Source organism: Cheilinus undulatus, linkage group 9 (assembly GCF_018320785.1).
Source record: "Cheilinus undulatus linkage group 9, ASM1832078v1, whole genome shotgun sequence".
Lineage (NCBI taxonomy): Eukaryota > Metazoa > Chordata > Actinopteri > Labriformes > Labridae > Cheilinus > Cheilinus undulatus.
The window spans coordinates 48,031,445-48,058,188 of NC_054873.1; positions in this window are offsets into that span (position 1 = coordinate 48,031,445).

Below are 26,744 nucleotides of genomic sequence, written 5' to 3' on the forward strand. Positions count from 1 at the left end.
AATGGAAGAGTTTAGGAACAACAGGAACTCAGGCATGAAGCGGAAGTCAAGGCAAAATTACAAAAACACTCCAAAGTCTTGTGGAAAGCCTTCCAATAAGTGGAGGCTATTATAGATGCAAAGGGGGCCTTCTCCATAGTAAAGTACTTGGATATGAATAAAACTTCCTTGCAGTCCCTGTTGGTGTTATGGTCAGGTGGCTGGATACTTTTGTCCGTATAGTATACCTAGACTGTACTAACTGATCCGTCACTTATAATTATCCTAATATTTGTGTTCCTTATTGTAAAGTTTCTCTCCATGAGCTGTGTTCATGTCAGTGGGGATGTTTGTGGCTCAGTAAAGCCTTCAAACAGCAGAGGAGTGGAGATGGATGGGAATGTAGGAGCCAGATTAGAATTAAAATGAGCCAATTAAAAGCTTGTCAAGCAAGACTTCCACAAAGACGAAGAAAAAACAGAAGCACAAGACACAAATGAGAACATGGGATAAAACCTAATTGAACAGAGATTGTTATGGTTAACTAGCTTTACAAATAAGCTGAGGATGTTTCACAGCTTTATCTCAAACTCATTTCCTTGTATAAAGAACAGTACCTAGGGATGCCCCGATCAACTGTTTTCAGTGTTTTTGATAAACCAGCTGGTTTAGTGGTTGGACCGTCTACTTAGCTTTGTAGCGTACATGGAACTCCTATAGGTGGCAGCATAACCTGATAAAAGGAGCACAAAAGTCCTCCTGATTCAGTCAATAACATGATTTTGCTGATGATGACCAACTTACTGGTCAGTGGGGAAAAAGTGCTAACTATAGCTTAGCTACTGTTCACTCTAGCTCAAGTTGATCAGTGAAGTTTCCTTCGTGCACACTTTAAGGACCGAATAATAATCATGGTAAACACTTTGCAGCATGATTTAAAGAACATCACAAAAGACCTTCTCATAGCAGCAGATTCCAGAAAAATCAGCCTTCTCATTCTCCTTGACCTCTCTGCAGTCTTTGCCACAATCTCCCACACTGTCCTCCTCAACCACTTATCCAACCACCTAGGCATTACTGGAACAGCTCTCTCCTGGTTTCAGTCCTACCTCTCAGACAGGAAACAGTTTGTCACCATCGGCAAGTCCCGCCCTACCCCAGCCCCTGTAAACCAAGGCGTGCCCCAAGGCTCTGTTCTTGGACCTCTTCTTGTCATTTCTATGCCGAGTCTCCATCGCTCTACCTGCATGCCCCCCTCATGCTCATTCTTTTTGCAACCTCTGAGATTCTGTGTGCATGAAAGCTCATCAACCAACAAATCAAACAACCAACTGGAGGGTTACAGCCCTACTTATGTCACATGTTTCTTCAGCTATATAGCTGTTATCCTGCTAGTTTTAGCATGGATTTGACAACATTCGGAGGATTTTATGATGGCTGCTTGAGGTGATTACATTGACTGTCCTGCAGCAGCAGCAGATGAACTGCCAGGTGAATGTGCTGCATTTCAGTTTAATTTGACTCACAGCGCTGATGTGTTTTAAACTCACGGGCTGTCAGTTACATAACTGCTCTACACCACACACCAGAGAATTAACCACAGGTGATCAGATTGGCAACGACAAGCATTCATTTTGACCGCATATTTCAATGAAAATCAGCCATTAATGACTGGTTCCTGATCAATCCAGGCATCTCTGACCCTAACTTAATGTTTTTAAGAGGAAAAAATGCTCAAAACTGTCTTAAGTTAAGGTTCACAGCTGAATACAGTATGCCCTGCCTGTGGAACAGATGGCTATCTTGTTTAAAACATGCAGCAGTGGGCAAACAGTGTTATAGGAGCAGGGAAACACGGTATGAAGGCCCTGAGGCTGCTCGCTGTGATTATCGACGATTAGCTCCTCATTGGGTAAAGAAAGGAAAACAAATCTGCAAACATTAAGAGCGGCCTGTACAGCCTGCAGCAACGTTCTGCTTTGTCATCAAGACAGAAAGAGCTACTTAAGTGCTAAATGCTTTCCATTATCCCTGTTTTGTGACACTAAGGGCAGCCAATCCAATACAATAGCCCTGAAACCATACAGCCTTGTAACTGTACATTGGAGCTGAGAACAGTTGGTGGTGGTGGTGTGTGTTTCTACACCTTTAAGGGGAAGTGAAATATACGGAACATTTTATGGGTTTAGCACCTACATATCTCGGAGTCAGTGACTTTTCTGTAGACTGTATTTACTCAGAGAGTGATGGTCATGATAATGATGTCTTGCAGGATAAATATATCTGCTTTCAGGCAGATCTTTCTCTGTTTTAATTCTCTACGGTATCGGCGTCTCAGATAGGTTCATGTGTGGGAGTTACATAAACAGATGCATCCTGGGGAAGGATGCAGAATGAAAAATGAAAGGGTTATGAAAGAGTTTAGTTTAAAGGAAATGGAAACACTCCACATTTCAGTAGAAATATTCTGTATAATGAGCTGATGGATGCTGCTTTAGCTCACATGATAGAGCAGGTGACCGTAAACACTCCTCCACACCTGGGTTATCAAATCCTGATCCTGGTGCTGTTTGGTGCATGTCTTTCCTAAGACCAGCCACACACTAGACCACAGGTGTAAAACTCAAGGCCCAGGGGCCAAATCCGGTCCACGGTGCAGTTTTACCTGGCCCACAAGATCATACCTTAATTAGAATTGGCCTGCTGCTAGGAGGTCTGCAGATTTCCTCCAGTAAAAAAATGTAAATTTAATCTGGAAGATTAAAACAAATCCTTCCTAAGATATAAAAATCTGAACGAGTAGAGAGTAGAAATAGTCAGGAATGAGGGAAAGAAATTAATTTGTGTTTTCATTTCATGTTATCATTTTGCATGCCAAGATTATGACTGAAACTTAGGATTTTGAATTTTTATTTCATATGTTGACCTTTAAAATTCATAATTTTGACCTTTTATCTCATATTGTGACCTTTTAGATTCACATTTTTTAAATTTAAAATCAAATATTAACGTTTTAAACTCCTAACTTTGACTTTTATTCCCATATTTCCCCTTTATAACTCTTGATCTAGAATTTTATCTCATATTTTGACCTTTTAGAGTCACAATTTTGAATTTTATCTTTTATTTTGACCTTTTAAACTCTTGATTTCTACTCTCTAACTCTCCATCTCATATATATTTGCCTTTTAAAACCTTATTTTGACTTTTAATTTTGTATTTTGACCTTTAGGACTTATAAAGTTGACTTTTTATCCCAGATTTTGAGCCTTTAACTCATTTATTTATCTATTTAGCATTTATTTGACATGGACAAACAGTAACATTGATGTTTTAATATTAATTTATTTTGACTTTTTTTTTTTTTTTTTAAGAAATCTTAAAATATCTAATCATCACTGTTTGATTTTCCCTATAATTCATTTCCTGTAAAAACACAGATGATAGTCTTTTGTTAAATCTTGACCCTGTTAGACCCTCAGGTTAGACCTAAATTCAGATTTATTTAGATTAGATATTTGTTTAGATTACAACACCATTAAAGCTTAGTTATTGCAAACCTTTTTTAACGATAGTATGATAACTATGGAGGAACTAACCATTTCATCTCTAGCCTTGTAGGCCAGAGGTTCTCAACCTTTTCACCCTGCAACCCCCAAAATAAAGGTGCCAGAGACCGGGGACCCCCACTGTACCTGAAGGTGGCTGAACACAACCATGCACAATTTGGAATAGTCATGTGCAGACAAGGCCATGCATAAAAGGGGATAAATGGGAGAGCTTCCTGGTGCCCAGCCAAACTGAGGTCCCATGGAGGTCAGAAAATCATGGTCCATGGTAAAGCTAAGCTGTGATGTCCATATTTTATATTAAACCTGAAAAAATAACCACTCTAATCAAAGAAACAAATACCTTTTTGTATCATTTAGGTGGAAAATAGCCTTCTTAAAAATACAAACCCCCTTAGTTTAAAAAAAAAAGTTTAAAAATTGCTACAATGGGTTAGTAACAGCAGAAAATGGTGGAAAAGGTGGTGAAATTGGATTTTAAAAGTAGCAAAAATTAGATAAAGCTGACAAAATAATGGCAAAAATGTGTCAAAGGGGCAAAAATGGGCTTAAATATTGGTAAAAGGGAGTTCAAAAGAGGCTGGAATGGCTTCAGATTGGCAAAAATGGGTGGAAATTTGGTGAAATGGGATAAAACATTGATAGAAACTGGCAAAAAAGGCTTAAATGAGAAAGAAAAAATAGGCAGATATGGTCAGAAATTGGTTAAACTAGCAAAAAAGGACATATCAAATAGTGAAATGTGGTTGAAATTGGAAAAAGGGTCATAAAAAGTGGCAACATTAAGCTTAAGTGGCAAGAATTGGTTTAGAAGTGGCAAAAACAGGCAGAAATAAAGTGGTGAAAAGAGTTTAAAACTGACAAAAATGGGTGTTAAAAGGAAAAAATGTGTTAAAATTGGTGGGAAAAAAACTGACAAACAGGAGTTAAAATTTGACGAAATTGTTTTAAAGTGGCAACACTAATCAAAAAAAAAAAAAAAAAAAAAAGAAAAATCGTAGTTTTTTTAGGGCATCTGTAGACCCCATCTCAGTGTCTCGTGACCCCTGAAGGGGTCTTGCCCCCAAGGTTGAGAACTACTGTAGTAGGCAACATTGCTACATTACCCTTTGCAGAGGTGCAGCTCACTCTGACCACACACCTAGTCTCTTTTCTGGCTTTGCTGTTCATTCTAACCTGAAGTAGTGGAGGAGAAACCATACCACTGTCCATCAAGTTTGTGTGACTTTTTCTTTCCGATAGCTGCATTACTTAAAATTAAATCTGCAGATCTGTACTCCTGTCCAATGGTCTTTCTTTATGCCTATCAGCTTAAGTCTGTTACATTCTTTGGATAATTTCCAGCGACTTGCTAACATCTCTGCTTGAAATGACGCCACCATACACTATGTCCTGTTATGGGGGATCTTTCTACATGACAGGGATATATATCCACCATGTGCTTTACCCACCTGCACAATGACTCATCAACCAACAAGTGTCGTGCTGTGAATCCAACGACACTACACGAATGTTCGATAATCACAGGTTCTAGCCAAGACGAGGTGTGCCTGGAGGCTGCGCTTGAGTGAATGTAACCATTCATCAACGTTAGCGAGTCTGCAGCTGCATGTTGTTCACAGCACTCTCTAATGCCATCCCACTGCCAGGTTTTCAGTGTCAAATGCCAATTCATCCCACACAATTAAAGCTGGCACTGCTGATACTGTTTTTAAATTCACATTTTTAGAGCCAATGGCGAGGAAGCAAACATCCCTTTAATAAATGCAGCCTTCACACCTCAGCATGTGGTCCTGTCCAGCAGTTCCAGCTCTGGTTGCCAGTTGTTAGGTTCCCGACAGGTACAAAAGCTCCATCCACACAGGAACTCCCACTAATTTTTAGATAATTCCAGGAAGGTCCTGAAGTTTCTCAGTGATGCCACACTTAGACCTCAGAGATTGTTTGTGTTGGACATGCTTTAACTCTATTTGCTCTGATTCAGTTATCAAGTGAGTAACTTACTTACTCACTTAACAAGCGTTATCCTGCCAATGCGTCAGCCGATTTGATATCATGTCACATTGCTATGGGTTGCACCCTAAATCTTCTATTTTACTGCACTGTCTTCTTTATCATCAGTGAAGACAAGCAGACAGATAAATGTGAGCTTCTGTTTTTATTTTATTTTACTGTTTTTCAAACACTGCTTTAGAAATCAAAGTCAGCATGCAATATATTTTGTAACATGGCAAAGACAAAACATATAAATCAGAGGTGTCAAACTAAAGGCCCGGGGGCCAAATCAGGCCCCTGGAACAGTTCAATCCAGCCCGCAGGATGATCTCATATTTCTGTTCTTACTGGTCCATCAGTCTGAGGTCTGCAGATTTTTTTCAAATATATTTGCCATTAAAAAACATTATTTTTCGATTTCAATTTCACGTTTTGACCTTCTTGAACTAATAAATGTATTTTTCTTCAGATTGTGAGCCTTTAAACTTATCTTTTTATCTATGTCAAAATCATTTATCAGTGCTACGTTTCTTTTTTATATTTTATTACTGGTGAAATGATGTTGACAGTTTCTGGTTAAAAAGGTCACCCTGTTAGGCCCTCAGGTTAGACCTGAATCCAGAATCCAGCCCCTGCTGTGACTGAGTTTGACACCCCTAATATAAATAATATAGTTCAGAAAAAAATCTGTGAAGTCTACAAATAATGCCAGAAAAAGTAACTGCTAATGTTACTGCATCAATGAATCTGCACCACAATGCAACAAGAAACGATTCATTTCTGCACCCAATCATGCTGTCGCTCCAGAGCTGTGAGTTGGTGCTGGGGTATTAATCAAGTTTCAATGTTGGTAATGATTTTGTCTTCACACCTTGCTGACACACTTTTAGTTGCATGCATTTTTTATAGTGTTTGTGCTTGAAACTGACCACAACTTTTCATGTTATGTCAGTCGCTGAAACACACCAAAGAACTTGCTAAGAGATGCACCGATGCATCAGTTTAACATCTGTATCAGCTAGTGGGAGGCGATAAACCTATATCAATACCATCACTGGAGAAAATCTAGTCATGGAATAGATTTTGCAAATTCACCATCACTGGTTTAAAGGTGCACAGACAAAGGAAAAATGGTGCTGCTTTTAACATAGCAGAGTGATATGTGACAGACAGCAGCTCAGTCTGAGTCCATGGAGCTTGCAACCCTGCTAGCTAAAGATACCGGTTATCTAACAGACTAACTGTCTCTTTTAAATAAACGATCATGGAGGGGAAAATATGTTAAAAAGTTGCACTGCTTGCCTGGTTTGCATGGCTACAGTGCCTATAAAAGTATTTAACCCCTTGGGTGTTTGATTGTTTTATAAATCAATCATGGTCAATATAATTTGGCTTTTTTACAGCAAAAAATGATCAAAATTAAAAAAAAAAAAGCCTTTTTGATGTAAAATTATAGACAGATTTCTACAAAGTAATATCAGTTTAACAAAATCTGAAATGTAAAATAAGTGACTGCATAAATATTCACCCCTTTAAAGTGGCTGAACTAATTCAACAGAGGTCCAGCTAATTGGTGCTAGTAGTGAAATTGGATCACCTGTGAATTGGAGCGCAGTGAATTCAAGTATAAAGACACCTGTGTGTGGAAGGTCCGGGGCCTCATTTATAAACGCTGCGTAAGCACAAAAGAAAGCGTACGTCACTTGTAAGTCACGTTTGGGATTTATAAAAAACAAACTTGACGGGAAAATGTGCGCACCTCCACGGCAGCTCTGACCCTGCCGTACGCACAAAATCTGGATAAACGGGAAACTGACCTCAACAGTAGAAGGATGAAATTAAAGACTAATGTGAAATTGATACATTTGTGTGAAATAATCAAACATTACACATTTCACAACACATAACATATATGAAGGATATATTTGAAAAAACGAAAAAAAGAGGAAAAATTTACATTGATGCCCGAGGGAGTACGCACACATAGCCTTTATTATTGAATTGATCATGTTCTGTCATTGTGAAACAAACCCTACATGTTATTATGACATCCATTCACATAAACAACAAGGCGGACAGTAACTGTGCTCCCAAAATGTGTACAAATAAAGTTTTACATTTATAATAATTGTAATTAAAATGACATGATCAATGACATGATCGCTTCTGGCGCATTTGGTGCATCCGTGTCCCCCTCCGCCACCACACCGCTCAGGAGGGATTCCCCAACGATCCCCACCAGCTTGTCGTCTGTGGGGATGAGCTCTGATGTGCTCTTTCCCCCACCTGTCACACAGACACTCTTTCTATGGAGAGCGATGCGCCTTTTCACCTCCACTTTTATGTCGGACCATTTCTTTCTTACTTCAGCCACGGTCCGATCCTCTGAGGCAACGTTATTTACAGCATCAGCCACATGCTTCCACTCTTTTGCCTTTCTGGCATTAGTGATGCCCAAACTGTGCCCACCAAATAAGACTCTGCGTGTGTCCACCTCTCCTATTAATATGGCGACCTTACATTGAGTGGAATTTCTTTTTTCGCTCATTTTCCATCTTGGTCCATTGTGAAACTGATATCATTGAATATTCATCAAGGGTGTTCACCTGAACGTTCCCTCACTTGTGACAACTTTAGAGTTGACTGTGATTTATAAATGGAAACAGGCGTAGGACGTGCGTGCGCACTCTGTTATAAATCTGAAAGTTTTTGTGCGCACGCATTTCCTGTGTTTCCGGCGTACGCCACCTGTAGTGATCTTTCCTACGCACAGTTTTATAAATGAGGCCCCTGGTCACTGGTTCATCAGTATTCCTGGCTACCATTACAACATGAAGACAAAAGAACACTCCAAGCAACTCAGATAAAACGTTATTGAAAAGAATAACTCAGGAGATTGATACAAAAACATTGCCAAGTCTCTGAACATCCCCCAGAGTTCAGTTAAATCCATCATGAAGAAATGAAGGAATATGGCACGTGTGTAAATCTGCCTAGATCAGACCGTCCTCACAAACTGAGTGAGCGTGCAAGAAGGAGACTAGTGAGAGAGGACACCAAGACACCTATGACTACTCTGAAGGAGTTCCACGCTTCAGCAGCTGAGATGAGAGAGACTCTGCAGACACCAACTGTTGGCTGGGTTCTTCACCAGTCAGAGCTTTATGGGAGAGTGGCAAAGAGAAAGACACTGTTGGAGAAAACTCAGATTCAATCTGGACTAGAGTTCACTGAAAAGGATGTGGGAGACTCCATGGTCAAGAGGAAGAAAGTTCTTTTTGGCAAACACTGCACATCACCACAAACACACCAACTCCTTTGTGAAGCATGGTGGTGGCAGCATCATTCTGTGGGGATGCTTCTTGTTGTTCGTCTTTGGAAGGCTTGTAAAGGTAGAGTGTAAAATCAATGCCGCAAAATATACTTCAGCCACAGCTTGGGAGGAGATTTATTTTCCAGTAAGACAATGAGCCTACAGAGAAAGCTACACAGAAACGGTTTAAAGACAACAAGGGGAATGTTCTGGAGTGGCCAAGTCAAAGTCCAGACCTCAATCCAACAGAGAATTTGTGGCTGGATTTGAAAAGGGCTGTTCATGCCTGATCCCTGTGCAACCTGACAGAGCTTGAGCAGTTTTGCAAAGAAGAAGGGAGTAAAACTGCTGAGTCAAGATGTTTGAGCCTGACTGAGACCTATCCACACAGTTACTTTATAGAAATCTGTTTCATTTTGACATTTAAGACTGCTTTTGTATTCTCTTTTTTGGTTCAAAAAGCCAAATTATATTGATCATGATTGATTTATAAATTCAGTAAGGAGTAAAACGTCCAACTCCATGTATCCCAGCATGTTTTGAGCATTGAAGCTTTTAATTAACAATGAATGTGAGGGAAATAAAAACGTGTCTGTTCGTGTGCAGTGTTTGATGTTTGTAGCTGCACATGTCACAGTCAGTTCTCTAAAAAATGTTCTCACAGTGTTCCTGATAAACCAGATTTTATGGTTATCCCCCTTGAAAACTTGGAGAAATTTTGAGGAGTGCAATGCACATGTGAAAAAGGATTAAATCACCCAAGCTGTGCAAACAAATCAACAAACATTTAGACTACTCCTGTTTGCCTGCATGGATGAGGGCTTAAGGAAAGCCAAGCACTGAGGTTTTACAGCAGACTATGTGAGAAAAGTGTCAGAATGGCGCTTTGTGGCAAGCAGGTTGTGATGATCCCCACATTCAGCTGCCTCCAGAGAGTGAGAGCTGCAGATCTCCACAGCCCTGTAAAAATCCCCTGGTATTCAACCTTCCCCTGAGGCCTTACTTCCACATCTAAAGGCTGGGTTTTCACTCTGCCAACCCCCTCCATACCTCCATCCCCTGTGACCCTGGCCAACCGTGACTCTAATGCACAAGAGACGCTTTAGAGTCTCAAGGGAGTCATGAGTGCAGATTATCACCTCGGCCTGTAGATAAACGGCAGTCACCATGTACACTCATCACCAGAGGTTTGGACAGGATCCAGCTCATATATCTCTGCCGTGTATTTGTGCGTCTATGAGCCTCTGTCGATGGTGTGGACTCAGCTTGCCTGCGTTCATCCCAGACGCCATGCCAACTCGGCCCAGCAGGCCCTCGCTGACGATCCTCTGTCCTCGTCCTGGAGGAATTTCCTTTCTGATCCAGCGTTCAATCCAAGGCATCTGCAGCGTCCACTCTGCCAGGGCTCTTATGTCTCCCCAAAACTCACACAGACATGCTGCAGCATCTGTCAGGACACAGTCATGCCAAGGAGCGAGGCAGCTGTGCACCCATCAGCCCACAAACTCTCATACAATCAGATTTGGACCATCAGCCACAAGAGATCAGCACACAGAGGGCTGGGATATGAGTGCTGGGCCCAGAGCTGCAGGAGTGAGCCATCATCTGTGGTGTCCCTGAAGATCAACTGCAAAAACATTCCATTTAGCACAAAAAATAAATTTGCCACGCATGAAAATGTAGTAGAAAATTTAAATATTTGAAGAAAAAGCTCCTTAACCTCTGCTTAGTCCACATTAAAGTACATGAATTTGAATACAATGTCATTACAGTCCTTGTTGGTGTAATGGTCAGGTGTCTGAATACTTTTGTCCATACAGTGTATAGATAGCATCGCACATATACATTTCCACATAGCACACTTTTTTTACTTGCCTGTATTGTGCCAGTAAAATTTTGCATTCCTCAGAAAAAACATAAAAAGCAACATTTTTTAAAGAAAAGCAAACTTTGCAGTTATTGCAAAAAAAAAGTCTCTAGGCATGAAAAACCCTGAGACACAAAAGCATTTAATGAAATAATTTGTTTGACAAATGTGATTCAAAAAGTGTTTCATCTAATTTTTCTGCATAATAGAAAATATTTATCTTTGAAAGATTTAATAAATCTCAGGGAGTGTGAGGTTTGTCTGATCTGATATTCTCAAAATTAGATTTTTAAGCTCATAACAAAACATCTATTGAACAAAAAAAGCATGGACCATTTTTCTGAGGGTGTTTTCTGTCATGTGACCGCATATTTTTGAAGAGCCATCCATTTTACTCATCCTGCATAAAAGAGAGACACATGGCATGAGAGGTAAGCACATTTTAGCTCAAGAAACTGTTAAAGGCTACACAACGAGTCATACATACAGTCAGCATGATGTTAGCTCTGGACTGCTGGATCATGCTAGTTTTTCAGAATGGTGGGGCTGGGGTGATTTGTGCCAAAGGGCCTGGGTTAAGATGTGCCAGTGGCACACCCACAAACCCAGACCCACAGACACACAACCAGACCCAAATACCCACAAATCCAGATCCACACATGCAGACCCACACACCCAGTGACACAAATCCCAGACCAACAGACCTACACCCTAACCCACACACCCAGACACACAACCACAACAAATCAACACACCTACACGCCTAGAACCCAGTAAAGAAGGGCCAAGAACAGCTGGAGACGTGAGGAGAAGGGCATGCCTCATCAGTGTTTGATTTACCTGCCATTTGTTTAATTTAGCTAACACTGGTTTCAGTTTTGAGTTTACACTGTTATTAAAGAGCAGTTTTATTCAGTTTTTAAGTGGTCTAAGCCACAATGGGATGTTCAGAAATTGGCTTAAGTCACTTTATTCTTATATTCTACATAATTGACAGACAGCAGTCTATGTATGTCAACAGGCATCTATTGCCAAAGCCTTTTTGCCTGAAATTATTTACAAAATTCATATAATGTGTTTTAAGGTTTTTTGTGTTTCCCCAAAAACTAGAAAATATGACTTATGCCATTAGTTTAATAGGGTAAAGATATCTAAATAAAGCTTAAATGAGTAATTTTAGATCATATTTGTCTTGCTTTTATTACAGTTTATGAGATTAAAATGTTCTGTTTTACTTCAATAATCTTCAATAATCACTGGCACAATTCATCCCAACGTATTCTCCCCAAAAGCACAACTTACCTCGCACCGGGGGCAATTTGTGCCACGAGACCACTTTTTTCCAAAAACTATGTTTCTTGAACAGTTTATTTCAGATCCAAAGTTATTGCTCCCAGGGATGCACCACATCCTGAAATATATGTACGTACTTAAGTTGGAGGCATTACTGTCATGGCCCCACTTTAAAGTCACTTTGAGTAAAAACTGGCACTCACCCCACTCTCTCCTATTAATGTTTCACCACACAGGTGTCAAACTCGAGGCACCGGGGCCAAATCAGGCCCCTGGAACAGTTAAATCCGGCCCGCACGATGATCTCATATTTCTGTTCTAACTGGTCCATCAGTCTGAGGTCTGCAGATTTCCTCAGGTATAAAAATGTGAATGTATCCTTGATGATTTAAGATATCCTTGTTAAGTCACGAAATCTGAAAAAGTAAGGATTAAAAATATATTTAGATAAGAAGTCAGGGATGTGGGAAAAGAAATTAACTTATGTTTTAATTTCACATTTTCAATTTAGCATCTCACAATTAGGACTCAAACTTCGGATTTTGACTTTAATTTCATACTTTGAGCATTTCAACTCATAATTTTGACTTCTCATATCATATTTTGAGCTTTAAGATTCATAATTCTAATTTTTAAGTCATATTTTGACCTTTTTAATTAGGGCTAAATAATTTGCAAAAAAAAATCTAATTGCAAATTTTTCCAGCAATATTGATATTGCGATTGAAAATGTAATTATTTAGATTCCTCATTTTTTTTCTGTTGTTTAACAAAAATAAGCAAGAAATCACTATATTATAACAAGTACAATATCAGATAAGTTAAACTAGGGCTAAATTTAGAAAACTAGAAAAGCACTCAGAGAGGGCAGACCTCCGCCATCAGCCCTATCTCCCAATAGTGAAGAATCCTTTCAAAAATTCCTGGACCCATCCCCATGTGCCGCCCACCACAGCATTTGTCGATTACTCAGAAACACGGTGAGGCAAAGCACTGGCTTCACTACGGGTGCCAACAGATGCACCCATGGTTTCACCAGACGACTGGAAGTCATGGCAGAGGGTGAATATTCCTCTATTCCTCCCAGCATTGTGAGTATTCTCACTACAATTCACTGTCTTTCTCTCTGTTATGCTCCGACTCGTCTCCTCAGCCGGGCATGCATCTTTCAAACTTTATAAACTCCAAAACTTTGAATAGAAATACACCCACAAATGCTGCTGGGATTGAAGTTACTCATGTCCGCCATCTACTGGTGTAAAGTGGTAACAGCGCAGAGCCCCGCCATTAGCCCTATCTCCCAATAGTACAGAATCCTTTCAAAAATTCCTGGATCCAGACGGTGATCCAGATCATTCCCAAAATCTAATCAGTTCTTCCTTATGCCATTTCTGCCATTTCCTGAAAATTTCATCAAAATCTGTCTGCAAATTTTGGAGTTATGTGGCCAACAGACTAACAAACTAACAAACCCACCCGATCACATAACCTCCTTGGCGGAGGTAAAAATATCTTACTGTGATTTTGGCTCATATGGAAAATTTGATATCAATTGCTTTATTGAAGGGGATGATCATTTCTCTTATTATTCTCATTTTGATAAACAAAAAAAAGTAAGATTTTTATAAAAAAAAAAAATAATAAAAATAAAAAAGACACTTGAAGGTTTGAATAATGTATAAAGCATAGAAAATGAAAAAAGATTGTATCAAACTGGTATTTTGACACTTTTCAGGATAAAGAAATATTGCACTATCTGCGATTGGAAAATTTCAGCATGCTGTATTGTGATTTAATCTAATTTGTGATTAATTGCCCAGCCCCATTTTTAACCAGTTAATTTGTATTTTATCTCATATTTTCAACTCCAGCCTTTGACTTCATAATCCCGTAGTTTGAACTTTTAGACTCCCAATTTAAAAATTTGAATCATATTTTGACTTTTAATTTCATGATTACAAATTTTCTTTCATATTTTGACCTTTTAAACTCATAATTTTGACTTTTTTTTCCTAATATATTTGCCATTAAAAAACATTACTTTTCAATTCCAATTTCATGTTTTGAGCTTTTTGAACTAAAAAGATGATGAGATGATGCTGTTTGGCCCTCGGGTTAGTCCTGAATCCAGAATCCGGCCCCTGCTGTGATTGAGTTTGACACCTCTGTTTTACCAGATATGCATCAGATATAGGGTCTTGGAAGCAGGTAGGAGATCTTGACTAAAAGTTCTTGGGAACTGTGTGGAGTGTTTTTTTTTTTTTTTTTTTTTCAGCCTTATGTGAAAATGTGTTTTTTTAAATGTTATGCATGCAATAACAAGTCTTATGCATCATTAAAACATGTTTGCTGTTGACCTTCAGGGCCACCGTAGCCATCAACTATGCCCTCCATCTCTTCACCAGCAGCTGCCAAAGATCACAGAGTTAAAGCTCAGCTCCAACCTTTAAAGTCTGACAGAAACTCCAAAATATCTGAGACATTTGAGGAATGAAAGATTCAGTTTCCCTTGGATGGGACATTTTCTTCGTCTGAATGAGCCTTTTCACTTCTCTGATTCTTTTTAATGAAATGCATGAAGTGTTTTAATGTGAAACCAAAAGTCAGGGAAATACTCCTGCTCTACTGAACATGCAGAGCCTCCACCTCTGAGCCCCACCTGTCCCTGACAGGGTGACACAGCAAGTGGAAGAGAGATGAAAAGATCCAGGATGAACGACAAGTAACCGAGCAGTCTGACAGGAGAGCGGGTATTAACAGCTCATATCCTTCATGCTAATTTCCGGAGAGTCTGTCTGCTCTGAGTAATGAAATAGTGGATTTATAGCTGATAAAACTCCTATTATTTCATTTCTCTCCCCAAGCTTTAAATGAAGGTAATAGACAAGCTGGTGGCACAGTCTTAGAGAATTAAAGCAGGAAGGGGGGTCGCGGGGGTATGATAAGTGCGGACAGGGAACAATGAGCAGCAGATGAAATATGTGCTTGGAAAACATAATTAGCACAAATGGCTGCTGTACACTTCCATCCCTCTGCAGCGCGGGGAACAAAAGCCCACCATAGACCGCCAAACATTTATGTTTCAGACAACAGCAATCCAACTATTTTTCCACTTAATGCTCCGCATATCTTGAGGGGGGATTATCTGCACAGAGCAGCTATAAAAAGACCTTTGACACAGTTTTGTAGCTGCACTAGAGGGTCTGGATAAAGTGTAGGGGGAAGAATACAGCTCGCATTGATCATTCTTTCACCTACGTTACTTTATTCCACTGAGAGCACTTTTAGCAGTGTGCACATAAAGTGTGAGGTCCAAATGCACTCTGGAGCTGCCAACATCAGGTTTAGAAAAGTACTTACAGGATACTTTTACTGGGCAATTAGCAAACAGTGTACCCAGGCGTCCCTCCGTGTGCCAAGCCTATTTACTACCTCTCCGTAATGGCTCAAATGTGCTTTCAAGACATATTGTGTTGGTTTTCTTTGTGTTGTCACTGATGGCAGAGGTGTGGGTTTTGATGTGAGTATAAAACCTCTCCAAACCTCTCCAGAAAGACCACTGACTAGTAGTATGGATGTTACAATACGTGCAACTCACAATAACAGCATAAGGTTGATGATGATGGCTTCATGATATGACTATTTTCACCTGTTTTTAAAGGTAGAAATAACTCAAGTTTGAAATAAAGCTCTGAAGAAAGCATTGCCTCATTACACTGCTTTTGATGCCTTGAGCTTGCCTTTTTGTGCTTCCTATGGAGACACCGTCAGGAGATACTTGAACCCATTCATTTAAATTCATATCGACTCAATAGTCGAGTCACTCTGATGACCACTCAACAGTCACAGAGTCACTCTGATGACCCCTCCACAGTCACAGAGTCACTCTGATGACCACTCAACAGTCACAGAGTCACTCTGATGACCCCTCCACAGTCACAGAGTCACTCTGATGACCCCTCCACAGTCACAGAGTCACTCTGATGACCACTCAACAGTCACAGAGTCACTCTGATGATCACTCCACAGTCACAGAGTTACTCTGAGGATCAATCAACAGTCACAGAGTCACTCTGATGACCACTCAACAGTCACAGAGTCTCTCTGATGACCCCTCCACAGTCACAGAGTCACTCTGATGACCCCTCAACAGTCACAGAGTCACTCTGATGATCACTCCACAGTCACAGAGTCACGCTGATGACCACTCAACAGTCACAGAGTCACTCTGATGATCACTCAACAGTCACAGAGTTACTCTGAGGATCAATCAACAGTCACAGAGTCACTCTGATGACCACTCAACAGTCACAGAGTCTCTCTGATGACCCCTCCACAGTCACAGAGTCACTCTGATGACCCCTCAACAGTCACAGAGTCTCTCTGATGACCCCTCCACAGTCACAGAGTCACTCTGATGACCCCTCCACAGTCACTAAACACCACTCAGCAGTCACAGAAGTAACGGAAAGTTTGATACATTCTAGGCCACTGCTCAGTAGTCTCTTACTGTGGTGTCACTACACATGACTTGCTGAGAAACACCATAGTGGCTCCACTGTATCACATGGAATCAAAGGGGCACCACAAAAGAAGGGAGGTGAATATATGTGTCTCCTTGCTCCTGGCGGTCAAAGACTCATCAATACAAAGCATCACACATATTCAAAATAAAAGCACAAGACATCACAGGCCTACTGTTCAAGGACAGAGAATTGAATATTATACAGACGTATTGTGGACAGAAAGTATACTGTGATGTACAGCAATAGGCTTTCTAAGCTTGCATGCTGTTAGCACACGGTCTAATGTGGATTTAATGGGAAAACGCTTGAATGGTTGGCAGATATCTTACAGCACATAAGCTATTGTTTTAAAACCAATACCAAAGAAAATGATGAACATTACTCGGCTGGTTTTGATTGATTCTATATAAATGAATGATCTGTCTTTAGGTCTTCTGGATACAGGGTCACGTTTTGTCCTTTGGAGACTAGCTCTGACAGAAAAACGTGTGGTGTTTTGGCAGTACAGAGGCAGGGAGAGTGAATCAGAGGAGGTGATGAGAGGAAGTAAATCCATGAAGAGGAGTAGCCGTGGGAGAAAGTAAAAGGGACACAGGGAGCTCAGGTGGAAGAGAGAGAAGACAGGGTGAGCAGAAGGACCCTGAAGGCAGCACTGCTTAATGCAGCGCTATCATTTCAAGGAGAGAGGAGAGCAGAGAAGTCGATGGGCTACGCTAACAAAAATCATTAGAGGGGGAGCTGGAGATTGGAAATATTTTAGAGTTTGAGGAGATGGGAAGCTGTTAATAGGCACTTGACATGTAGACGGAGAGGGCACAGAAAATTGATAATTTGGGAAAAGTCAAGGCAGCCAAGAGCAGGAGAGCAGAGGCTCGGCAGCTGCAGGTCATTTCCAGCTCACTCTGTTAATCAGGAGAAACTAATGAAGAATATGAAGGTGCAGAGTGGTCAAAAGAGCAGGAAAATGAGAAGGGAGTCAAGAGAGAAAATAATCTTAAAACAAGGAAGCTTTTGGTTTGTTAGGGTCCGCTAATGAGAGCCTATTTAAAAGTGTAAGATTGCTATGAATTTGTGGCAGTGATGCTGTGCAGAGTTCCCTGCTGTGCTTTTAAGTTAAGATGGATGCCTTCTGCCTCAACTACTACTTTAGGAAAAACTTAAATTAAAAACTGCCAGCCTCTGTGTGAGATCCAACAGTGGCATCTAACGGTTGAATGTATTATTCATTCCCTAAGAGGAGAATCCATTTATTCACCAAAGTATGTTCATCTCCACAGTGGTTTGTGGCGATATAGCTCATCCTCTGTTGGACTTTCTGATTTACAAAGGTTACCATGCTAACAAGTTAGCTAGCAGCTAACTGGTTGTGCATTGCACAGTGTAAACATGGACAACTTTATCCATTCATCCATCCATCCATCTTCTTCCGCTTATCCGAGGTCGGGTCTCGGGGGCAGCAGCCTAAGCAGGGAAGCCCAGACTTCCCTCTCCCCAGCCACTTCATCCAGCTCTTCCCGGGGGATCCCAAGACGTTCCCAGGCCAGCCGAGCAACATAGTCTCTCCAGCGTGTCCTGGGTCTTCCCCGGGGCCTCCACCCAGTGGGACCTGCCCGGAACACCTCACCAGGGAGGTGTCCAGGAGGCATCCGGACTAGATGCCTGAGCCACCTCATCTGGCTCCTCTCAACACGGAAGAGCAGCGGCTCTACTCTGAGTTTCTCCCAGGTGGCCAAGTATCTCACCCTATCTGTAAGGGAGAGGCCTGCCACCCTGCGGAGGAAACTCATTTCAGCTGCCTGTATCCGTGATCTCGTTCTTTTGGTCACTACCCACAGGTCATGGCGATAGGTGAGGGTAGGAATGTAGATCGACCGGTAAATCGAGAGCTTCGCCTTTCGACTCAGCTCTTTCTTAACCAGGGAATTCCACCCTTTTCCGACTGAGGACCATGGCCTCAGATTTGGAGGTGCTGATTCTCATCCCAGCCACTTCACACTCAGTTGCGAACCGTTCCAGTGAGAGCTGTAGGTCACGGCCTGATGAAGGCAAACATGACCAGATGAAGTTCGGCTCAAAAACCTCATATGGCAGAGCAGCAGGACAGTCTCCACTCTCCTTCGCCTGGACGTGGGCCACTGAGGCCCCCTCCTGGAGCCAGGCCTGGGAGTTGGGCTCAACGGTGAGTGCCTGGTGGCCGGGTCTGCACCCATGGGGCCCAGCCAAGCACAGCCCGAAGAACCAACATGGGACCCCCCTCCAATGGACTCACCACCTGAAGCAGGGGCCATAGAGGTCGGGTGCTGTTTGAGCTGGGTGGCAGTCGAAGGCGGGGACCTTGGTGGTCAGATCCTCGGCTGCAGAAGCTGGCTCTAGGGACATGGAATGTCACCTCTCTGGTGGGGAAGGAGCCTGAGCTTGTGCGTGAGGCTGAGCAGTGCCAACTAGATGTAGTTGGTCTCACCTCAACGCAGAGTTTGGGCTCTGGAACCAATCCTCTTGAGAGGGTTTGGACAACTTTATATGTTTGTATATTCTGAGGGACTTTCCACTCTACTTTTGGTACAAATACAATGCCAGTTATGATTCTAGCATGGTTATAAGCAATGGCAGACAACAATGCTACAGCCAGCAGAGGCAGCACAAGTCAGCCAATGTGGTTGTATAGGTAACTCTAACACACCCAAGCTGATCCCACAAGTGTTCAATGGGGTTGAGGGCAGGACTGCTGGTAGGCCATTTCATCCTCTCCACTCCACTCCCAAATTCTGGAAGTAGTCTGCCTAACCTCACTCTGTGGGGGCGAGTTCGGTCCCAGACCAAGACGATGTGGGATTGTCACTGGTTGCGGAATCTCATCCCAATATCTCTCTTCATTGACAAAGCCTCTAATGATGATAAGCCTCGTTTTTCCAGTGAGGTCGATTCCGCCCCACACCATCACACTGCCTACACCAAAAGATGCTAAACTATCTGTGCAGCAATCAGCATAGGGTTTTATGTGCCCTCTCCATACTTTGACCCTGTCATCCAACTGCCGTTGGCAGAATCTAGACTCATCACTAAACACAATGTACCTCAACACGTTCAGGTTCCAGTGCACATGCTGCCAACACCAGCGCAGACAGGCCTGACGGTGACAGTCAAAGAAGGCCTCTTGGCAGCCCCGTGACACCAGAGATTGCCTGCATGCAGTCTGTTCCAGATCGCCTGGGCAGAGAGCCATTGGCCATATTGTGCTGCAAATATCGACTGCAAATATGTAGAAGACAGCCTACTATTCCTAAAAGATCTTCTTGGGACTCCCACTTGGCAGCCTGTCTGTAGCTGGGTTTCCATTACAGTTTTTTTGCAAAATAAAAGGGATATTTCTTAAATTTCTATTAAGTAAAATTGCACTTTGAATGCGTTTCCATTGAAGGGAGTTTTGGGCATAGGCCTTGAAATTCTCATAAAATCTCATCTCACATGAATCCACTGCAGGGAAGCTTGACGCTCAAAGCCTGTTGTGTTGTACAGTTTTGGTTACATCTACGGCGGTTGCCTTGATAATTTTGAGCAGACACCTACTGACCAAAGTGGCATCAGCTGCCAATCAGGCACCTGAATGTCAGCACCTGGGTGTACCTGAAGCTTAAAACAGAAGTCAGTAGCAACAGCTAAATAAGCTGTTTGGCATTGGCAGAGAAGATTTGGCAAATTTTTCATGGGTATAACCAACATACTCAGCTCTGCTGCTCATCCCACAAATGCATGTTGCTTACAAATGTGGCACCATTTCAAAGGGAAATAAACAGGCTTTCTAGCAGTATTAGATTTATTTCCAATAAGCAATGTTACAACAAAGAAATTATCTACCAAACATAAATTTTCCTATTATTTGTGCTAAGCCTATTTGACATGACACCCTTTAAAGTTAGTAGAAATTAGGAGAATGACTTATCAGTTCAATGCATTATTAATATTTCCTGTGTTTGCCCTCAGCACCTGTCAGACAGTGGCCAAGCTCTCATGCAGCCACCTGCCACTAGTCAGCACCAGTTAATAGGCCTTCTTTTCTGGCTATACTGTCCAGATGCAGCACAAAGAACAGAGTACAACACCATGCTGTCAGGAAGTAGGAAAATGGTACACAGTTGCAGACCCAGGTGTCTTGAAAATTATCCCAGAAGGATAATCACTAAAACTGCAAGTGATTAAATGGGACAGGGAGAAAAAGCAGCAAAAAGTAACAAGCCAAATCAAGCTCCCATTCCTAAATAGTGCTGAGATAAGGAGAAACTAAACCAGATGACTGGAAAGTAGATTTATCAGTGAGACTGAACAAACTCTCTGTACCTATGAAACTATGGCCACAAGGCCGCTGTTTAAAAGGAAACAAAGAAGGCTGGGTTAGAAATTCCTAAGAAACAATCTTAGAACTGATTGAAATTGTACAAAATCCACAGGAGGAAGTTTTTGGTGCTTATGCAGAGTCACATGTAATGGATGCAAGAAACCACAGAGAAGCTCTCACTTTCTCTGATGGCACAGAGCGTCAGAGCCCAAGAGCACATACGAGCTTCCCACACCTGGTCCTAATCAAGGCCAATCAGCTCCACACACCTGACTCTGCACCGAGTCGATTCCCTCACCAGCTGTAACGTCTGAACGTCTGGCACTATTTCGATCGAGAGAGGAGATAAAGTCGCATGTCTGAGTGTGTGCACTATATGGACAAAAGTATTCAGCTGCCCGACCTTTCACATTGTAATCAAATGCATGTAATTTGATTTAGAGTAGCCCCCTTTTGCAGCGCTAACAGCCTTTATTCTTCTCGGAAAGCTTTCCACAAGATTCTGCAGTGTTTCTGTGGGAATTTTTGCCCATTCATTCTGTAGAGCATGTATGAGGTCAGGCACTGATGCTAGACCAGAAGATCTGGCTCACAATCTCTGCTCCAGTTCATCCCAAAGGTGCTGGATGGGGTTGAGGTCAGGGCTCTGTGCAGGCCAAGTTCTTCTATACTGAGCTCATCAAAACATGTCTGGTCCTTCTTCATGCACTGGGTCACAGTCACGTTGGAATAGGACAGGGCCTTCCCCGATCTGCTTCCACAAAGTCGGAAGCATGGCATTGATCAAAATGTCTTGGTATGCTGAAGAATTAAGATTGGCCTTCAGTGGACACAAGGGGTCTAGCCCAAACCCTGAAAAACAGCACTATACCAGCATCCCTCCTCCACCAAACTTCACAGTCAGGCAGGTAACGTTCTCCTAGCATCCTCCAAACCCAGACCCACACATCTGATACCAGTACCTTGGTACTGGTCTTGCACTAGGGCTGGGTATTGTTAAGAACCTCATGATTTGATTCAATTTCAATTATTTAGATTGCGATTCGATTTGATATTGATTTAAATGCTTCGATGTCAATTCAGTAAGAAGTAGAAATACACAAATAACCTGTTAACAATTTTTCTATAATTGTTTTCATGCCCACGTGAACATATGTGATAAGTCACCTCACATTTTTGAGCAATAAAACATCTGAAGATAAAAATTTGCACAATAATTATTTGTGCATATGAATTACAGAAGTAAAAAACATGACAGTTCTGTATAAACACTGAAAAAGTAAAGTGCATGTAAACTTAAATAATATTTCTTTTCTCTTGGAAATTGTGATAAACCTCACATAACATGGTAACATGGTTGGTTGTTGTTTGGTCGAGTGTGGCCTGCACCCATACAACGCAAATCACACGCACAGCGGCCCCCATTGGCCAGGAGGTGAATCGATTCAAAGGATTTGCTGAATCGATATTGAATTTGTGGGGGGGGGGGGGGGGGTATTTCAATTCATCGTTTAATCAGTATTTTTACCCACCTCTTGCACACAGCTGATCTGCCATAGAAACCCATTCCATTAATTCTTCCTGCAGTTTTTGTGCAGTAGAAGTTCACTTTTCAGTTATGGAATCAGCAGAGTGTTGGCGACTTTTACGCAAAATGTGCCTGAGCTCTCACTGACCCTGCTCTGTGGTCTTCTACTTCATGGCTGCTATTCCTAAACGCTTGCACTTTCTAAAAAAATTCACTTGCATCCATCACAGTATCATGCTTAATTCAGAACGATCCATTTTGTATCACAAATGTTTGCAGAGATTGCATGACTGGGTGCTTGATTTTATCCACCTGTGGCAGCAGGTCTGATTGAAACACCTGAATTCTATAATTAACAGGTGACCAAACTTGTTGTCCATATGGTGTATCTCTTGGGTTAAACTGGATTTTCCAACAGGCAATGCTTAACAACAGTTAGTACAGTCCGGTAGACATGAACCTGATTGGCTTTGAAATTACTCACCCTGGTATTGACCAACTGATCTGATTTAGTCTGGATAAGAAGTGACAATAAAAAGTAAGTAATTTTCTAGCTCCATTGGACTCCTTCCTTAAAAGTTCTGGCTAAATAAAGAGGGATGTAGTCTCTCAGTTGGATAAAATTGGAGAAGAGGATAGGCTCCTCTCTTTGTGGAGGTATGATAATAAAGATTAACAATGATAGAAGAGATCATTCTTAGCAGTAATGCATAATGAAAAGCTCTAGGTTAATGGTAAATGATTTTGTGAAAGTATTTCCATTAGTTTGTGTGATGAGAGGAAAAAGAGGAACTAAATCTGAATAGGTGGAGGCACTAATGAGAAAAAATAGCACTGAGGACGACCAAAAATGACCCATTTTGCTTGAGAGAATTAAAAAATGCAGTGGCTAAAACCTGAGAGGCTACAGCAAGGAAAGATGAAATATGTAACAACATGTTGAAACATTTAAGTATGGAGGGACTGCAGAAATGTTGCTGTGACTTAATCAAGAGAGAATCCCACTGAGCTGGGAGCCATGATTTCTCCGATAAAGCAGGAGAAGATAACAGTGAGGCGGAAAATTATGGACCTATTGCCCCGACATCACATGTCCGTGAATGGATGAGGCTGGTGGTTAATGAGAGGCTTATTCACTTGTTGGAGAAAAGAGGTTCAATGAGCATGTACCAGTAGAGACTGCGATAAGGAAGGGCACTATGGATCCAGCGCTGTGTCTGCAGGATGAGATAAGAAAGAGCACGAGAAAATAAAGAGACAGAGTGTTCTGATATTGAAAAGGCAAGGGACATGCTGGAGACATGATGATTAAATTATGGTTTCTGGGAATAAGAGGGGGAAGTTTTCAGTCAGTCTTATGGACTGTCCAAGTGGAAAAACTTCCTTTTTTTAAAATTTATTTTTGGGCCTTTATTAGATAGTGGAGGACAGTGGATAGACTTGGAAACAGGGTAGAGAGTGGGGAGAGACATGCAGAAAAGGGCACAGGCCGGATTCAAACCCGGGCCGTCCAGTACATGGTGTGCGCTTTAAACCTCTCCACCATCTGCACGCCCGGTGGAAAAACTTTCTGGGTAAGAAAAGGGTCAGAAATAGCAAACAAGATGGGTCAATTCAATTATGCTATTGGACATCAGTGTGACCAAAACCCAAGCAGCAATTAGTGACAATGTCCTGATCCATAGGGCCAACCAGTGTTAATTTAGTCGACTAAAACTATGACTTATGACTATGACTTGTTTTCCCTGACAAAAACTAGACTAACAAAAACAGATCTGTGATGACTAAAACTGACAAAAATGTTCAGAGTTTTCGTCGACTTAAACTAGACTAAAACTAAAAAGGAAGAAATGACTAAAATGTGACTAAAACTAAAATGCATTTCATTTAAAGACTAAAATTAAAAATAGCTGCACTGGGGCCAACACATGAGCTTAGTTCAGTGCTGTCATGTGCATGCAGCCGGTTCTTACATGTGCTGTGTCACTGCTCATTCAGCTTGTTAGCCTATAAATAGCAAAGAGGATGATAACAAGGCTAAATGGTCACTTTGTGTGTGTTTCACTCTTGTTGTAGAGACAACCTTTGCAACTGCAAGCAATTTAATCACAGCATGTTTCAAGGGAAGCGTGCAATACATGAAGTAAGAAAGGGGCACAAAAAAAGAAATAAATATAGCAAAGCAGTTAACTTTGTTGTGATATGCACCTGCATAACAATATATATATATATATTTTTTTTTAAAAGAATGCTTTATCCCAGTCCCCAAACTAACAGTCAAGGTCAAAGTACGAATTAAACAAAATTTATTTACGATAAGTTAAATCAAACAGATCACTCTCAATAAACTCAAACAAAAGACTGGATTCAAACTGAGGAGGCGTTATAGCACTCAAAAAGACTAGAAAAAACAAGGTTCTTTACTAATATTTGGAGGCCAGCAGGAAACAACAAAGGTGCTGCTGTCAGTGGTCCAGCATCAACTGTAGACCGCCATATTTAAGAGTGGAAGACCAATCAGTGTTGCGTGTCCCTGTTGCCAGCCCCGACCTTGCAGGCCAATCACGGAGCACCACCTGGAGACATGACACCAAAGATCCACTCACACGACAGTCAGCACACTCACCCACAAGCACACGGGACGAACAGAGGACTCACTCTCACACGAAACAAGACACAAAAAAGAATACAAAATACAAAGCACCACAGCAATACTAAACAATTCAATACGGCCACAGCCATAACAGTTGACTTAATTGCAAAGACACAGGAAACTTCCGACACCAGTATAGCCACATAACACTTAGAACCATGGTACAGATCGCCGTTAAATAAATGTTTTAGAAACATGCTCTGCCTGGCCTCAACAAGAAGATATGAGAGCATTTAATCAGCAGAATTATGGATGTAACAAGGATGAGCTTCACTGCAGATAACTGGAGCTGTGACATTACAGCACAGTGCAGGCAACCTGACATGCCAGATGGATTTGTTTCACACATCCACCTGGTAACCCTCTCATCAACAGTGTTTGGGAAAGGGCAGAGCCTTTGGAAAAAAATTAGAGGGTGATTGGAGCAACAAAACTGAACTGAAGCCCGTACCGATGAGTAAACTCCATAGAGAACTGCATAACGAGAACCATGGCGACTGCAGACATGGCAGTTCACGACTTTTTTCGTTTTTGAAAAGAAAACAACTCACTGCTGTTCTTTGTTCTGCTTTTAACAAAGAAATGTCATCAAGTTCTGATAAAACTGAAAACTTTAGCAGCATCCAGGCTAATGTCTTCCACCATAATTGTACCAGCCTCTTGTTGCTGCTCGCTTACGCCATGACTCCAACTAGCCCAAAAGTACTGCCTCCTGTCACTGATTGGTCCTGTCACTTTCTAACTGGGCCCAAATGGTTCAGACGGGACCTTTACAAGATGGATTCCCCAGTGAGGAACACAGAAACTGGCGTATCCATCTGCTTTGCAAGGTTACCGTGTAGGGCTACTGACTCAAAACTACTTGATTCCAAAACTCCATCACCACAGGTCCTATTTGATTCTGTGCTGCCCCCATTGGAAGATAACCTACCATGGATGGGGCGCAACCTAACCGCTAGGCCATCTGCTCCTGCTTCCATGTGTAATTCAACTTTTTATTTGTCCACAACCACAGATGGTAGATTGAGCTATCAGTGGCATCTGTGTTGCTTGGTGCATCCACTAGAGCAGGGTTCATCAAGTATGTTTGCACAAGGGCCAGATTTAATCTTGACAAAGACTCTGGAGGCTGGACTTTCAAATAGACCAACATTAAACATATATTTTGGCCTAATTAACATATAATTGTATTAATATTTGTTTTTTCTTTCAAAACACAGAAGATTTTTAAGCACTGACAGTGAGATTAATCCCTATTAAAATGCAGCATGCCACATGGAGGCAGGCCTACCCACTTAGACACTTTTAACCCCTTACCTACTGAGTCTAAAAATGGCGATTTGGACATATTTTGTTATTATGGCTGTAAAATATTCAGGAAATGCCCTAAGTCTGAGAGCTTTGGTCCCTTGTCCCAGGAGTACTTGAACTTGACTTTTCAACATCTGGTTAATAATTATTGTACATTATATGGAATTGTCAGCAGTCTAAAAGAAGAATAACACAAAAACGGATTTGTTTTTCATGGCTTTTATGAGAAGAAATGTTGTTATTGCTCATGAAGTTTTGATTTGACATTTGAAATGTGAACCTATACATGTTTAGAACAATCACCAGTCATTTTTTGAGTCTAGGACTTTGGGTGTGCAAAACACAGTGCAAAAGATAACTATATACATAGGTCACTA